The following is a 16,825-nucleotide window of genomic DNA, read 5'->3' as shown; positions in this document are numbered from 1 at the left end:
ACTGCCCAACACCAGTTCCCCATTCTCCCCTCCCCCTTCTCCACTTTCACCAGGTGAGAACCGGGGTGTTCTTGTCACCTCTGTGCACTCTGCTAGATGGAAGCTGTTGTTGCTGCGTCCATGCTGCTGTGGCTCCTACCTCACTGCCCAACAGCTCGCTGCTAAGTTGAGTGCCAGAAGTTAGGCAGAAGAAGCAGGAGAGGTGGGGAATCTCAGGCCAGGGCTGGGGAAGATGTGTAGGGGGGGGGAAGAAAGGTGCGTGGAGGTTGAGAAGCCACAAAAAAGGGGGGCAAGAAAAGTGAGAATCCAGAGAGAAAGGAGTTATTTCAAATTCAGGTACGAATTCCATCCCCACAGCAATTTGTTGTGGTGCCAAGGACACTTTTCCAAAATGTTAAATGTGCTCGTGGGCCCAAAAAGGTTACCTACCCCTAATTTAGGGCATGGTTTTCCAATTCCAAATTTTCCAAAAAACCTCATCACTGGCACTGGTCACCTGACGTTTTGTTATCAGTATACAATAAACTGATGACACCACACTCTAATTCTTCTTTTCATCAAATCAAGGTGGGGTAGTGACATCTCTATATGTGTCCTGAGATCAGTGATGGACTGGATGAGGGTTAATAAACTTAACCCCAATTTAGATAAGGTTCAAACTACTTGTAACATGACATGGGGAGTTCCAGCACTGGAACTCCCAACATCTTTTGTTTTACAAAAAGCAGAGTGGGTAAGGTCCCTAAACCGTTGGCCCCATGCTCCAATCCAAAATCACCCCACCCACCGAAGGAAACACATAAGAACAGTCTTGCATTTAAGCACTACCCAGAAAGCCACCAGCAACAAGGAATTGAATGCAGACAAGTGAGCAGGCTATGCTCCGCATCCAGCATAGAAACCATGTGGGCTGCCAGAGGATGGAAGGCTAGTAACTTTTGTAGGCTTACTTCCAAGACTGACATACAGGATTAGAGCTTAAACCATACGTTACTGCTGCTAACAGCAGCTGGAAGGAGGATTTAAGTCAAGGGGGGAATTATAACTATTAATTGACAATGAAAAGTGCAATCTCATAACTACTGGTAAAATCCTGGTTAAACTTCCGTTCTGGTATATTCTACAGTAATACTGGGCAGCATCCAATGTTAGCCCTACTTAGAGTAGACCCACTGAAATGAAAATCGGATTTAGGTTAGACCAACATCCAATCTGCCCAGAGTACATGTAGTGCATTTCTAATCCACCCAATAACTAAATAAATAACATTGGACACAACCAACTTTGTTTACTTTAAACCAAGAGACTGTTTACAATATCTATTCTGTGATATATGACAAATGAAGTCCAATCATGTTAGTGAACTCAGGCCGTGAAGTGAACATCAGTTAAAGCAGAGTATTTAAACTAGCATATTCCTATTGTCCAATGGGATTCAACCAATTTAAATTCAAATATTCCAGTTAAATTGCCAGATAATAAACAGTCACTGAAGATGATGAAAGGCACTAAGGAGGAAAGTGTGAAACATATGTGGTCAATATTTTTCTTGGACCCACTTATCTTTTTGAAAAACAGTAATACTCTGTTTAGTATAGTAAAAGGTTAATATTGAGTTGGATCCAGACTTAGTCAGAGTAAACCCTTTGAAATCAATGGGTCTGCACTAAGTCTGGATCCAATGAAAAAATATTTTGTTTTTCACATTTCCCTTGTAAATTTCAACAAATCCAACTGGATTATCTCTGATGACAGGACAATAAGTTTGAATAATTCGCAACTACAAATAATTGTAGTAAATACAATAAATAAGATTTATTCCTACCTATAAAGTTCAATGCAATGAAAACCTCTCTCTTCTATCAACAGTGATGGTCTAATGCTATATCATCTAAATCTTTCTGGATTCCATTCAAACTGTAGCTACAGTTCTAAAGTAGTATACAAGAAGATAATTGCTTACGGTGAATTCAATCTTTTTTTTCACATGTAACTAATCATGTCTGTCCTGAGGTATACATACACAGACCAACAAAGCCCATGAACTATGTCAGCAGCAGTTCCAGCAATAACAGCCTGTCCAGAAAATACCACTCTGAATTTTATATCTACATCTAGCCAATTCAGATTTGTTCATGCTCATACTCAAGGGCAATTGAGACATCTCACAGATACATACAAGTACAGTGTAAACCTGTCCTCAGTGAATAGAGCTATTGAAATGAGACTTCATATATGTTGCAATGTCATTTCAAATTGGGATCCTGTATGGGGGTAGCTGGGACATTAATGCAGCCCGCCTTTCAAAAAGTCAAATGACTGCGCTTATTTGCCAAAAAGTCAATTAAAAACTCAAAACATTTCCAGAGAAACTTAAGAAATCTCTTGTCTTATAAGAGTTTAAAAGGTCTCATATCAACCAGAAAATTCTCAACAAAAAAAATGCTCAGAGAACCAAGCCACTGAACAGGCCTCCCTGCAATTCCTCTGCCTGATCCATCCAAAGACTTGCTCAGTACTTAAAAGAAAAAAGAAAAAAGAAGCCATACCAAAGTGGAAGGAACAAAGTACTGACGTCAATCACTGGAGTAGGACTAAACTGAACTAACGCAAGAAAAGGAGATGGCTCAGTTAGCAAAATTGTCAAGAACAACCTATACATACATTTATCTCAGGCTATTTTGCTGGCACTTCTGAGAAAGAAAAGTGGTGCCATCACACCTCGGTCAGCTTCCATTCTTTAAACTCACAGAAACATCTACTGCCTGTGTGTTTCACACATTTCTATCATATAAAGGCCGTATGCGAGTCTTTATTTGCCTGTGTGCGTCTGTCACACACACCCAATCTACTACACCAGCATATATATCTTGAGAGATCCTTCTGAAAATGCCTCAAGAAAATAAGTACGGCAAAATAAGAAGGGTTCCAAAGGAAAGAAAGCTCCCCTGAATTTTGAAAGCGAAGTAGCGGAGAATTCAGGGCGTGGGAAATAAAAAAGCCAATTCCAAACTAGAGGACAAGAAGCAGAAAAATACCCACCCACCCACCCGGAAGGAAGAGGGGAAGGAAGATACATCCTGAGGCGACGTCGGCCGCTTTTTGAGGAGAAAGGAGGTGGGGGTGGGGCGGCGGTAATAAGGGCCGGCTGCCCACGCCAGAAATGAGGGTGGGAACGTCTCACCCCCCTCCTGCGCAGGGAAAGGGGCGCTCCCCCCACTACCTGACCAGATGGGGCCTACCTTGCTTTGAATGGCTGTGCCTCGCCCCGCCCCAACCCAACGGCCGCTCTGACGGAGCCCGCAGCCCCGAGCCGCCCGTCACTCACCTCCGCGGGCTGCTCCGCTACACGCCCCCGACCATGTCCCGGTCGCCGCTCCCGGGCGGGTGCGAGGAGGGCCAGGAAGGCCCCAGCAGCAGGAGCCACCGACGAGAGAATGGGCGGGCCACGGCGGATCACCGCGAAAAGGAAGGCGCGACGGCCGAGTACCATCTCCGGCTCCCCCGCCGCTCCATGCCTGGCGGCCGCTGAGCCGAGGCTCGACTGGGCCGAGTGGGTAGCGGTGTCCGGGGGGGGAGGTGGCACCAGGCTCTACTGCTGCCGCCGCCGCCCTCCTCTCCCTCTCCTTCTCTCTAGAGTAGGATTACCCAGCAGCCCCCGCGTCAAACACAGCCCCGCCGCCCCATCCGGCAGCTGAGAGGCGGGACCAAAGGCCCCGCCACGTGACCCTTCACGGAAAGGAACCCAGAAAGGAAGTGCCGGTCGCTTGGGACTGGTCATGTGACGGGAGGAGCCGCAAAGCGGAGAGAGAGGTTGCTCTCCGCGCCCCCTGCAGGGGGAAACGGAGCCACAAAGCGGGCGTCTTGCTTTACTGAGAAGCCGCTGCCCTGTCGCGTGCCGAGGGACTGACGACCCACCCCGTGCAGGCTCTCTTCACGCCTGGCATTTTATCCCGCTACAAGCAGGTCCTTTTGATTCCAGATCCTTTCTGGGATTTACACTGGCCCTGCATACAGGCATCTCTCATAGCGCATCCCTCCACATTGTCTTTTCATGGCTGGGCTGAGCTGCAGGGAACACTCAGGACAGAAGGGGGCTGCTGGCTCCATACCCCCTCCCCTCCCGTTCCTGTAACATGGGTGATGCCTCCACCCCGTCCCCCCACTCCTCCACAGCAGGAGGGAAATCAGAAGCAATTCTAGGGGCCTATGGGAGCTGGTCCCCTCTTTCCTCCAAGGGACAGAGCGTCTTCTCGGTGGCTTACCCCGAGGTTGCTGGCACTGCTAGTCCTTCTCTGCTAAATATGTCAGCGTGTGATGGAATTAAATGCAGTATATTGCTTGCACTACTGAGTTTGAAGGGCATATGGATTTCTGGGTTCCCAACTACAGAAGTAAGAAATCCACAAATGGACTTTTATACAATCAATGCACTAAGCCATCCCTAGATGCCCCATCCCCCAGGTGACCGCTTCACAGGGGACCCCTTCTTCATTAGTCCCAGCTTGCTTCCTCCCCCCCCCCACTGTTGTTGCTCTTCCCCCTTATTCTGGCTTCCCAACAACCCTGCAAGGTGGGCTAGGAGAAAAGATAGTGGCTGGCTAGGTCGGGGGGAGTACTATGGAAAACCACCTCAGCATTACTGCCTTACCTAAACCACTCCACACCCAAAAAGGAAGATATTAAAGATGACCATTCCAAGCTCTGCATGATAAATGTATTCAGGGGAGGAGAAAAGGCACTTTTAATACCCATTGAAATCCTCACTGTCAAGCCTTTCTCCTGCGTGGCTGAGAAGGGAGATTCCCCCATCCACCCTGGGAGGAAAACAGCCCATCAATCTGGCAAGCAAAAGGGAGATGAAGCAGTCAGTGAAGTCACTGGGAGAGGGAGGTTCAAAGCAAATGCACTGAAGGGAATGGGAGACCTTAAGACTGCTACCTTAAGTAGACTTACAATGCACTTCCTTGCATGCCTACTCAGAAGCAAGCCACACAGATTTCAATAGCACTCTCAGGAAAGGAAAGCCTTACAGCCAATGAGTTTACTCAGAAGTAAGCATTGCTGTGCTCAAGGTGATCTCAGAGCCCGTAGTGGAATGGGGGAGAGGCAGAAACAGTCACTGGAAGCCCGGTCAGTGACCTGCCCCCACTTCCCACCAATTTGTTGTCATGACAATGTTATTCAACATCACCCAGCAACTCCCCCTAGCACACACCCACACAAAGTGGGACAAAGTGCTAAAGGGGAAATACACAGGAGGAAAATGATTATTTCAATCGCAAGCACAGAAAATGACAGGGTTTCCCCCTTCTCAGATAACACAGGAAGAGGGAGGGAAAGTTGTGAGATAGCAACAGGAGAGTAGCAGCAGTATCTAAAGCTCCCATGAAAACTAGTGATTATAGAAGAACGATCTTGCTAAAAAAACTCAGTTGTAAAGGGAGCCCCAGTGAATGGGTCAAATGGACAATGGTCTGCATACTCAGACTAAAGAGAAAGTTAAAAGACCTGAGCAACACTGACAAATATGGTTCTAAAACGTTGAAAGAGAAGATTTTCCATCCAAATACACAATTTTTCATACTTGACTTTATAGACCACTTTTCAAAATAATTCTTCTAAAGTAACTTACAGAATAAAACTAAAAATACTAAAACACAGAAGTATAAAACATCAACATTTAAAAACAAACAAATCCACATAATTGACCAATTAAAAGTACAAAATCTGCCAGATAACGAAGCAGCAGGAAAATCAAAAGCCAAATTCAATGAAAAGCAGATCTGAAAAAGAAAGATCTTAAGAACTTCTTTAAATAACAGCCTGGAGGGAGCAGTACATATAGGCTTGGAAAGGGAGTTCCTCAGTAAGGGGCCACTATGAAGAAAGCCATGACCCTTGTGCCCACCAGCCTAACTGCTGCTAGTGGTGGGCAAACCAGCAAGGCCCTGTAGCAGATCTTAAAGGTTAGGGAGGTTGGAATGGCTGCAGGTGGTTCTTCAAGTAACTTGTTTCCAAGCTGTTTAGCGCTTTTAAGGCCAATATCAGCACTTATAAATTAAGCCTGGAAGTAAATAGGCAGCCAATATAACTGATGCAAGAGAGGTGTAACATGATCTAAATGCCTTTAAGAACATAAGAAACCAAAGGTCCATCTAGTCCAGCATTATGTTCACACAGTGGCCAGCCAGCTGTCAACCGGGAATGCACAAGCAGGACAGAAGTGCAACAGCACCCTCCCACCCATGTTCCCCAGCAACTGGTGTATGTAGGCTTACTACTATGATTACTGCAGATAGCACATAGCCATCAGGACAAGCGAGTTAAGCAACTGTGCGAGTTTAGCAACAGGGCGAGAAAGCCGGGGCGGTGAACACGCCCCTCCTTACTCCGTACTCACAGTTTAAATTTATTTAACTGTAACTAAATAACTATAAATAATTTCCCCACCTTCTCGTAGTAAACAACTAAGTTTTCCAGGGAACCCCACCCCCCAACAGTTATGAAGGTAGAAAGCCAGCAGTGGGGAGGGGGCTATCCAGTGTATTGCACTGAGTGCCACATGTACAACTATCTACCTGCTGGACAAAAATCGTGGGTGTGCTCGGTGTAATGATCTCCTGGCACTTAGGGAACAAGTGCGTCCCCTTGAGGCCAAGGTTGCTGACCTGGAGAAGCTAAGAGAGGCAGAGGGGTTGGTGGATGAAACTTTTAGTGACCCATTAGCTGTGTTCCACTTCCAAGGTGACAGCTCCTCTGCTGTCATGGAGAATGCGGGTCTCGGGGAAGGAGGGCGTCTTTCTGAGGAAGAGGGAAATGATCCCTTAGAAGGGACCAATTCCTTGGAAGAGGAACAAATATCCTCCCACGCTGAGGATGTGCCTCCAGGGGAAGGGGAGCTTGTGGTAGTGGGAGATTCAAACATTAGACACATAGACAGCTGGGTTTGTGATGGGCATGTAGACTGCATGGTGCGAAGGTTGCAGATATCACGCACCATCTAAGTAGCCTGGTAGATAGTGCCGGGGTGGAGTCAGTGGTCGTGGTCCATATTGGTAGCTACAACTAAATGTAGTTGTGAGGTCCCAGAAGCCAAATTTAGGTTGCTAGGTAGGAGGTTGAAATCCAAGACCACCAAGTTGGCTTTCTCAGAATGGCTACCATGCGCAGGGCCAGCTAGACAGGCAAAGCTGAGGAGTCTCAATGTGTGGATGAGACGGTGGTGCTGGGAGGAGGGGTTCAGATTTGTTAGGCACTGGGGAACATTTTGGAACAAGCCGGGCCTGTACAAGAGGCTCCACTTGAACCAAAATGGAACCAGACTGCTGGTGCTAAATATAAAAAGGGTGGCAGAGCAGCTTTTAAACTAAACTCTGGGGGAAAGCCGACAGGAGCTGGGAAGCATCCGGTTCGGGTTAAATCATCCCAAAGGGATGAAGATGAAAATGTTCTTGATTGCCCAAATGTAGAAGAGGAGGAAATACGCCAGGAGCACATGGTAGAACATAATAGCCAAACAAAGGGGCCAACATCTCATAGCAAAAGATGCACATGCCAGAAGCATCTGGGGAAGGATACCGTGTATAGGTGTCTCTATGAAAATGCTAGAAGCCTCTGCACCAAAATGGGAGAGTTGGGATGCTTGGTTTTAAAGGAAAACCAGGCTATAGTGGGCATTACAGAAACCTGGTGGAGCGGAGAGAACCAGTGGGATATGGTCATCTCTGGATATAAACTCTATAGGAAGGACAGGGAAAGGCTTACCGGGGGAGATGTTGCCCTGTACGTCAAAAAGGGCGTAGTGTCGAGCAGACTAGAACACCTAAGGGGCGTAGGCTCTTCCACAGAATCTCTATGGGTGACGATACCAGGGTCCAAAACTAATTTAGTGCTAGGAACATGCTATCGTCCCCCAGACCAGAATGCTCAGAGTGACCTTGAGATGGAAATCACGGAGGCCTCCAAACAAGGAAGTGTTGTAATAATGAGTGACTTCAATTACCTCCACATTGACTGGATAAATGCTTATTCCAGCCACGACAAAGAGGTTAAATTTCTAGATGCCCTAAATGATTGTGTCCTAGAACAGTTGGTCATGAAACTGACCAGAGGGGAGGTGACCTTGGAGTTAATCCTAAGTGGTGTCACCCAAGACCTAGTACAAGATGTAAATGTTGTTGAACCAACTGGAAACAATGATCACAGTGCCATCAGATTAAATATATAGTTAAGTGGAAAATTGCCCAGAAAGTCCAACACAGTCACATATGACTTCAAAAGAGGAAACTTGTCTAAAATGTGGGAACTGGTCAAACAGAAGCTAAAAGGGGGAGTCAAAAGGATTAAATCCCTTCAAAATGCTTGGAGATTACTCAAAACCATAATAATAGAAGCCCAGCTAAAATGTATTCCACAGGTTAGGAAAGGTAGCACCAAGTCCAAGAGGTCACCGGCACGGTTAACGAGCAGTGTTAAGGGAGCTATTAGAGAAAAGAGAGCTTCCTTCAGTCTTGCCCAAGTGAGGAAAACAAAAAGGAGCACAAGCTTGCACAAAGATGATGCAAGCAGACAATAAGAGATGCAAAAAAGCATTTTGAAGTGCATATCGCTAACAGCATCAAGGCCAACAATAAATAATGCTTTAAATATATCAGCAGCAGAAAACCAGCTAGGGAGGCAGTTGGACCACTGGATGACAATGGGGTGAAAGGAGTACTGAAGGAGGACAAGGAGATTGCAGATAAGCTGAATTTTCATCCGTCTTCACTACAGAAGATATAGGACAGATACCTGTGCCTGGACTGAAGTTTTCAGGAAGGGAGTCTGAGAAACTGAGGCAAATAGTGGTGACAAAAGATGAGGTTCTCAACCTTATTGATAAATTGAAAGCAAATAAATCACTGGGTCCAGATGGTATCCATCCTAGAGTTCTCAGAGAACTCAAATATGAAATTGCTGATCTTCTAATCAAAATATGCAACATGTCCCTAAGATCAGCCTCTATACCAGAGGACTGGAAGATGACCAATTTTCAAAAAGGGATCCAGGGGGGATCTGGGAAATTACAGGCCAGTTAGCTTAATGTCTGTTCCGTGTAAACAGAACACGGTTGAAGGCATTATTAAAGATAAAATTAGTAAGCATATAGAAGGACAAGCCCTGCTGAAAAAGAATCAGCACGGCTTCTGCAAAGGTAAGTCCTGTCTCACTAACCTTTTAGAGTTCTTTGAGAATGTCATTAAACATGTAGACAGGGGTGATCTGGTAGATGTTGTTTACCTGGACTTCCAAAAGGCTTTTGACAAAGTCCCTCACCAAGGACTCCTGAGCAAACTTAGCAGTCATGGAATAAGAGTACAGGTCCTCTTATGGATCAGTAACTGGTTAAAGAACAGAAAGAAGAAATAAATGGTAAATTCTCCCAATGGAGGGAGTTAAATAGTGGAGTCCCACAGGGATCTGTATTAGGACCAATGCTTTCCAACCATAAATGATCTGGAATTAGGAGTGAGCAGTGAAGTGGCCAAGTTTGTAAATGACACCAAATTATTTAGGGTGGTTAAAACAAAAAAGGGTTGCAAGGAGCTCCAAAGGGATCTCTCCAAACTGGGAGAATGGGCATCTAAACGGCAAATGCGGTTCAATGTAAGCAAGTGTAAAGTGATGCACGTTGGGGCAAAAAATCCCAACTTCAAGTATAGCCTGATGGGATCTGAGCTAGTCGTGACTGACCAGGAAAGAGATCTTGGTGTTGTGGTGGACAGCTCAATGAAGATGTCAACCCAGTGTACAGCTGCTGTAAAAAAGGCAAACTCCATGTTAGGCATAATTAGAAAAGGGACTGAGAATAAAACTGCCAACATCATACTGCCCCTATACAAATCTATGGCACAACCACACTTGGAATACTGTGCACAGTTCTGGTCACCACACCTAAAAAAAGATATTGTAGAGCTGGAAAAAGGTGCAGAAAAGGGCAACTAAAATAATCAAGGGGCTGGAGCATCTCCCCTATGAGAGAAGGTTACAACGGCTGGGATTGTTTAGCTTGGAAAAAAAGAAGGTAAGAGGATAGGTCTACAAAATTATGCATGGTGTGGAGAATGTGGATAGGGAGACATTTTTCTCCCTCAAAATACTAGAACCCGGGGTTCCCATGAAGCTCAACTGTGCACTGTGTGAAGAAGTACTTTCTTTTATCTGTCCTGAATCTTCCACTAGTCAGGTTCATGGGATGCCCCAGGTTCTAGAATTATGAGGGAGAGAGAAAAAAGTCTCCCTATCCACATTCTCCACACCATGCATGATCTTGTACACCTCTATCATGTCTCCCCTTACCCTCCTTTTTTTCCCATGCTAAACAATCCCAGCTGTTAAGTTCCTTCATAGGGGAGTTGCTCCAATCCCTTGATCATTTCAGTTGCTCGTTTCTGCACTTTTTCCAATTCGACAATATTAGGTGTGGTGACCAGAGCCATACACAGTATTTGAAGTATAGTCGCACCATAGATTTGTATAAAGGCAGCATGATATTGGCAGTTTTATTCTCAATTCCCTTCCCAATTATGCCTATCATGAGAGTTTGCCTTTCTTTCAGCGGCCACACATTGGGCTGACATTTTCATCCAGCTGTCCAACACAACCTCAACATCTCTTTCTTGGTTGGTCACCGCTAGCTCAGATCCCATTGAAGTTGGGATTTTTTTGCCCCAATGTGCAAAAACTAGAGCCCAGGCTGCCCCAGTAGAGCCTAGGCTGCCACATTCTGCACTAACTGAAGCTTCAAGGGCATCCTCACATAAAGCGCATTAGTCTAATCTAGATGTAACTAGAGTACGAGTAAAGGCGATGAGATCCACTGTATCGAAATAGGGTTGCAGCTGGTGAACCATCCTCAACTGGTAAAAGGCAGTCCTGGACACTGCAACCAGCTGTCCCTCTACAGATACTCCTGAGTGCAGGAGAACTCCCAAACTGCAAATTTGGTGTTTCAAAGGAAGCACGACCCCATCTAGAACTGGTGAAAGACCTCTATCCAGCTATCCACCAGTTTTCCCACCCACAGTCAGTCATTCTGTCTTGTCCAGATATGTTCGCCCTCATCCATCCCAAAACAGCATCTAGACACTTCTTTAGGAGTTGCCCAGTCTCCCTAGGATTAGTAGGTAGAAACTTGAGGTAGAGTTATATGTCATCAGCATGCTTAGCCCAAACCTCCAAATTATTTCCCCATTTCATGTACATGTTAGAAAGCACAGGCACAGAATATAACCTTGGGATATCCCATAAACCAGCCATCCCGAACCTGGTGCCCGCCAGATGTTTTAGAGTAAATAAACCTCCCAGCATTCCTGACCTTTAGCCATGCTGGCTGGGGCTGATAAGAGTTGTAGTAGAAAACATCTGGAGGGCACCAGGCTGAGGGAGGTTGCCATAGAATAATGGCTACAGGGTAGAACAAAAGTCCCTAACACTATGTTCGGCCAGGAAGGACCAAAACCAGCTTAATACCAAGCCACCTAGGCCAATCCCAGCCAGTCAATCAGAAGGATATTGATCGATGGCACTGGAAGTTCCTGAGAAAAATGGAGAACCAACAGAGTCTCACTCCCCCCTGCCCCCCCGGTCCATTCCTGGTACCAGTCACCCCCAGTGGTGGCTACGGCTGTTTCAGTATGATAACCAGGCCTGAAACAAGATTGGATTGATCTAAATAATCAGACTGCCTGGAGTTGCAATGCCACCACCCTTTCCAGGAACTTGCTCAAAAAAAGAGCAGGTGATAGTTGTCTGGGACCAGAGGGTCCAGATCTTATTTTTGTAATAGCTGTCTTACGATTGCCTTTTTTAAAGCTGCTGGCACCATACCTCCTGTTGAGGGAGTATTCATAACTTCCAAGGTCCACACAGCTGCCCAGACCTGGCAGTTTTTATTAGCCAGGAAGGGCAAGGATCCAGGGAGCAGGTGGTAGGCCTAATTCCTACAGCTTTGTGCACCCTCACATTGCATAAAGCTGAAAAATATCCAACAACGTGACTAGCTGGAGTTTTGGCTGCATCCATCTCTGACTCTGACAAAACAATGGCATCCAAGTCGGAGCAAATGCAAGCACACGATATGCAGATAGGGAGTGCAAATTGGTCACAGTGGACCTTTATAAATGTTACCAGCTGATTCTGTGGCCAACATGTAGGGTTGGTCTACCAACATGTAGGGTTGGTTTTGTGTGGTCTTCACCACACAAAAAGGGTTCGCTGGCCAGCACTCTGCAGAGGAAACAGTGGCAGAAAAGTAAGATGTTTACTAAGACAGCCGTTCGTAACAAGGTCTAATTTAAAATACAGAAGTACACATGAGCTTAATTCTTAAATTCTAGGAATTCTAAAGTAGTTTTTGAAGACAGGCCATTTTGCACATAGTATCAGCACTGTGACAGACAACACAGGCACCGTATTTAAAATGAGATAGGCTGGAATGACAAGATCCTCCTCTCTGCCATAGATCTAGCTAGGCATTTATCTCACCCTATTCCCCAGTCAGATCACCTCCATGAGAAATAAAGAGTGCCATTCAAATGCCTCAGAAGATGAGAAAACATGCAAGTTTGCATTGTTTCCCCTGCCCCAGAAAGGGTACCCGCACTGCATAGCAGGTTGCTCTGTTGTTCACACCTGGCATGTGGCAGGGGTGGCTTCTAAACCACCCCATAACCCATGGCTTGTAGTACGAGTTGTCGGGTGGGTTAGCCTCAGCAACCTGCAACGTGGAACGGGCAATTAAGCAAACGCGTGAGCAGCGCGGATGGGCGAAACTACTCATACTGCATAGTTTGCCTGCTGATCATGCAGACCTGGCCAGTGTCTGGGAATCTACAGTAAACTAGATAATGTTTCTTAACATAGAGTAACATGCACAGAATCTATATCCAAGCAAGCAGCCAAATAAGAGCAAAAACACACAGTAGGTATTGTTTTGCACTGATTTTAGAGACAGCTTTTTACAGAGTCAATTTCCTTGAGGAGACTGTTCTGGAGGAATATGGTGTTTTCACAGAATCTGTTTGCAAATACACAAGTTGAGCCGGGTGAGGGGAGAGGGTACTCGCCTGAAAAGCAGGGTAAGTTCCCCAAAAGGACACATGTACCCTTTGAAACCTGCAAGGCTTCTCCTTGTCAGGCAGCTGCAGGAGTCTGCTTCCCTTGTGCTGACTACATTAAAAAATGCCAACCTTCAGCCCCTCACCAAGTAGGCAGGACATGTCTAATAGCTAGTAGCTACCAAGGCAGTTGAGAAAGGGTCTCTATAAAACCAACAGAGGAAAATATTACACATTTCTCCTATGGACACAAGGTATAACTCTCCTTTCCTTAGACTGCCTCTTCTATAACTCAGTACAATTCACAAGATCAGTAAGGATGGCTGTCATATACCTTATGAGCTTTTGCTAGTTAGAAGTAATTGCAGAAATATTTTTTCTTATGACATATAGAAAGCAGCTTGCAGAAGCTTGCATCATAATATATTTCACAATGTATTTATGTACTTCAGATTTTTAAAGAAAAAAATCTAATCAAGCTGTACGCATAAACTAAGAGCCCAGAAAATCCTTTCATATGGTAGAATTATTTGTTTTATCTGACAAGAAAGACACAAGAATACAGAGGAAGACAATAACATTTGGATTCACAGCAAGGGTTTTCCTCTCCCCCCTGGTGTAAAGAACCTGGCACTTTTAAAATACATGTCTTTATTACTGATGGCAAAGCAGATCATGGTTACAAATCCCAAAGGGTTAACAGGGCACTGCATTCTGTCAACATCTGTGCACACCATGTGCTAGTCTCAGATGCCCAAGTTTAGATTACGACATTAATTAGCTTTGACAGTCAGAGACAAATGCATCAGTTTACGGGTTACTTTCATTTCTTTCCCTTTGATGTCTCTTTGTCCTGACCTGTAATTAATTATTGAAACGAAGTTGAAATGTTTGCACAATAGACTTGCATGATAGACTTGCGTTTCCCAGGCTGGAAAGCAAAAACTAAAGCTTCAAAATATATACCCCAAAATATTTTAAACCATTTCATAATGAGTTACTCAAACTTATCAAGAGGAATATTAAAAGGGTTCTGTATCCACGTTCTAAGAAGATACTTGGCATCTACGGTCCATAGAGATTTTGCATCCTCCTTCATACCCCTGCTTGAAAAACATACAAGTCCGTTCTAGAAATCTAGTCTGTTCTGGACTCTTCATGGTTAGCCATGCCACAGAAGATTAATGAGTGAGAAAGTGTCCGCAGTATGTTCCAAAATATGTAATTAGTTTTATGAAGTAAGTACAATAAAATAGATTAATCAAATAATGGTTATTTGTTTTCTCAGTGAAATATCTAAGGTTGAAAGTTCAAATTCATTTAACATTTCTTTAACATAACTCAAGAACACAGGACTTCATATACATATATAGATAGAACACTATAGCCTGGTTTACACAACATCCTATGGATTGTTTAATGGGCTGTCGAGAACAAGTGGGAAACAGCAGACATCCAAACCCAGGCACTTGGGGTTGTTTGAGTTAAACAACCCCAAGTTAACCCATGATTAACCCACAAATTGCCACTAGATGCCATTGTTATGTCTGAACAGGGCCATTCTCAACAACAAAACATGTGGCTAACAACCCATAGTTCCAGGTTTGCACGTAATGACAATCCATGATTCACATGCAAACCAGGTCAACATGTCCTTAAATATTGTCCCAGAGATGCATGGTTGCATATTCTCACACACTTTTATCATTCCAAAACATTACAAACATACTCTGTTTTTCAATAAAATGGTTGCCTACCTGCCTACTATAGATGGGCATTCATTTTTCCATATATGGATGATAGCCATTCCAGCTGCTATTGAGATACATACAACCATTTCCATGTCCTTGGTCAAAAGGCTTGCTCTTAGGTTTTGGATAGATTGATACGCACATGCGTGTGCGCGCGCGTGCGCGCACACACACACACACACACAGGATCTAACAGTATGGCATAGCTATTTCTCTAAGTCTAAGATTTGTTTCCCAAAAAGCCATCTGAATTTTTGGACATTTGAAAGGTTTCAACTCCAGAGTTTTCAAGTCTCCAACAAGCATAATTGACTCCCTTTCCTTCTGAGGAGCAGCTGGAAATCTCTTTATCAGGGGTGATTATCTTTGACTCCCAATTGTTTAACGATATCAAAAAGACGCCCATTGTGGGAAACTAGGCATGACTTTTTTTGTTCAGACAGACTGTAAACTCAGTTGTGAAAAAGAACAAAAAGACAAAAAGAAAACAAAAACAAAATTGAGATACAAAACCAAATGCCTAGCTGACCATGTGCTCAGAAGCACCCTGTTCTTTAGTTCTGTGTATTTCTGGCACCCACATCAGCATTGTTTTGCACCTGGCTCCAGTTGGTGGCTCAGGGTTCTAGTAAAAACACAAAGTACATCGCACAAGTCTGAAGTCTGCCTATCACTGTTCTTTACCGTGTGAACGTGAAAAGTCACCATGATATTATTACAATTCTGTACCCCATTCAAGCAAGGTCAGGTCTAAAAGAATCCCTCCGATTCACTAGAAAAATCAGTAAGTTCAACTACAAATAATAACAGAATTGTAACACCTTGGGCATCCTTGTACATAATCTTGAAGAAACTTTAGATGAGGGGGAAAATGAGTTAATGAAAACATTTTCATGCTTCACATCTAATTGTGGTTGACTCTGAAACGTCATTGAGATACTTTCAGCAGGCTTGATTAACTTGATGAGGTAGGTGTGAAACTTCAATAAGGAAGCAATCCTATGTCCCCTATACACGTAGGATTTTTCAGATCCCTGATTCCATGATCAAAGACAGGGCTCTAAGCTCAGAGCCAGAAAACTGCGCTCCCTTCCCCCTACCCCTTGTAGCCGGCGTGGAAAGAACCGCACCAGCTGCCTCTCCGCACTCGGTAAACAGAGTGCGGAGACAGGGAAAAGAGGGTGTTCCTGGGGGTGGGGAAGATGCTGGGGCGGCTGGCATATGCCTTTTCCTATTGCCACTCCAGCCTCCTTCCCTCCCTCTCCCCAAAGCCTCCGCTAGACAGGGGAAATCGCTTCTCTGGTTAAAATGCAGCATGGGAGACAGGAGGTGCTTCCCTCTTTGCATAGGATACTCGTAAGCATCCAAGTTCAGGGGCTTACGAGTACCCAGGGAGCAACCCATAGAACTGCACCCTAAGCCACTTAAAAACTACCTATGCATTCAGAAAAAGCATATAGTACCATCACTCCAGAACTGTTGTTGTTGTTCAGTCGTTCAGTCGTGTCCGACTCTTCGTGACCCCATGGACCATAGCACGCCAGGCCTTCCTGTCCTGCGCTCTCTCCCAGAGCGTGCTCAAGTTCATATTCATTGCATCCGTGATGCTATCTAGCCATCTCATCCTCTGTCGTCCCCTTCTCCTTTTGCCTTCAGTCTTTCCCAGCATCAGGGTCTTTTCCAGGGAGTTTTCTCTTCGCATTAGGTGGCCAAAATATTGGAGCTTCAGCTTCATTATCTGTCCTTCCAATGAGCACTCAGGGTTGATTTCCTTTAGGATGGACTGATTTGACCTCCTTGCAGTCCAGGGGACTCGTAAGAGTCTTCTCCAGCACCACAGTTCGAAAGCATCAATTCTTCGGCGCTCAGCCTTCCTTATAGTCCAGCTCTCACAGCCATACATTACTACTGGGAAAACCATAGCTTTGATTAGACGGACCTTTGTTGGCAAGGTGATGTCTCTGCTTCTTACTA

General features: G+C 44.9%; 1 protein-coding gene across 2 annotated transcripts in view; it reads right to left on the bottom strand.

Annotated features, from left to right (window-relative positions):
* AFF4 (ALF transcription elongation factor 4) overlaps window positions 1-3,660 on the bottom strand; it is an 85,197-nt gene extending 81,537 nt beyond the window's left edge. Inside the window, exon 1 of one of the 2 annotated variants that reach the window (XM_084838815.1) lies at window positions 3,329-3,660. The gene's annotated coding sequence lies outside the window, so the exon portion shown is untranslated. The remainder of the gene's footprint in view (window positions 1-3,328) is intronic. The other variant, XM_084838814.1, reaches the window with a different exon arrangement.
* Window positions 3,661-16,825: the final 13,165 nt, after the last annotated feature.

Source organism: Heloderma suspectum, chromosome 2 (genome assembly GCF_057233095.1).
Source record: "Heloderma suspectum isolate Gila_16-S chromosome 2, 16-S_ref, whole genome shotgun sequence".
Taxonomy (NCBI): Eukaryota; Metazoa; Chordata; class Lepidosauria; order Squamata; family Helodermatidae; genus Heloderma; species Heloderma suspectum.
This window is presented reverse-complemented; position numbering and strand designations above follow the sequence as displayed.